The sequence below is a fragment of the Zootoca vivipara genome, chromosome 16, assembly GCF_965207765.1.
Source record: "Zootoca vivipara chromosome 16, rZooViv2.hap1.1, whole genome shotgun sequence".
NCBI classification, from domain to species: Eukaryota; Metazoa; Chordata; class Lepidosauria; order Squamata; family Lacertidae; genus Zootoca; species Zootoca vivipara.
Genome location: NC_142599.1, coordinates 9,395,983 through 9,397,255, shown reverse-complemented (window position 1 = coordinate 9,397,255; position 1,273 = coordinate 9,395,983). Strand labels below are relative to the sequence as shown.

Genomic DNA, 1,273 nt, shown 5'->3' with positions numbered 1-1,273 from the left:
GAGAGACAGTGGGCCAACAAGGCAGCCGCCCCCCAGCCTCGGTGCCCACCAAAAACCGGCCGCCTGCCCAGGAAGGTCCTGGCTGAGAGGATGGACCTGAGCCATCAAATACAAAACATCCAAAGGCCCATCCCTCAGCCAGGAACCACACCAGAGGCAGAACTGCCAGCGCCGGCCCCCAGCACGGTGCCTCCTGTGTCCTCCGTCAGGCAGCGGAGAATCCTGTTGCCTCTCATTCTGTGGATTAAGAGCCGCCTGCCGAGAGTGTGAGGCAAAGCCAGCAAGGCCCCCAAGAGGCAGTCCCCCGAGATGCCATGGTCCCCTTCATCCTCTCCCGATGCCTCCAAACCACGAAGGGGATCTTGCTTCCCAGGCAGGACTCTCAGCTCGGCATGCCCAAGGCGCCAAGGTTTCTTCAGCGCCCTGGACTTCTGCAGGCTCCTGAGAGTCCTGCCTGTGGACCAAGATCCCCTCGTGGTTTGGGGGGCTTGGAGTCATCGGGAGAGGATTAAGGGGACCACGGCATCTAAACATCTGGGGGCAAAGGGCCTTTCCAAGGATCCGGCTGCTAATTGAGAAATGCAACACCGTCAAAATGTGGGTGCAGCTGCTGATTCCCAGGACAGAGGACGGCAACAACTTTGGCGTTTCTATTCAGGAAGCGACTGTGGCTGAGCTCTGGACTGTGGAGAGTGAAGCAGCTTCCTACTTGGACCAGATCTCTAGATACTACACCACACGGGCAAAGCTGGTTTCTAAAATAGCTAAATATCCCCATGTGGAGGATTACCGTCGCACGTTGACTGAGATGGAGGAAAAGGAATATATCAGCCTACGGTTCATCGTTTCGGAGCTCAGAAATCAATATGTGACTCTGCACGACACGATCCTAAAGAACATTGAGAAGATCAAGCGACCGCGGAGCAGCAACGCAGAGACCCTCTACTGAGCTGTCGACAATCTGAACTCATGAACTGTTCAGTAAGCTCAAGGCAGCCCTTTTGCCTCAGTTTATGTGGCTATCAAGATGGGGAATCTGGCTAGACAGTCCTCACCACACTTTTTTTAAAAATCCTTTTTATTGCTTGTTTTTAACTGCAAAATATATATAAGATAAGATACGTTATACAAAATAGGCATCTTTTTCCTCCACTAAATAAACTTCAATACCCCCCAAAAAAACCAGAAAAGAAAAAAAAATTAAAAAAACCCGTAAAAAGTAAATATAATAAAATGAAAACTAAAGAGTAAAATAAAAATATGTATGTATAAT

General features: G+C 49.8%; 1 pseudogene; it reads left to right on the top strand.

Annotated features, from left to right (window-relative positions):
• The first annotated feature begins 595 nt into the window (after nucleotides 1–595).
• On the top strand, nucleotides 596–949 carry LOC148683083 (proteasome activator complex subunit 3 pseudogene; annotated as a pseudogene).
• Nucleotides 950–1,273: the final 324 nt, after the last annotated feature.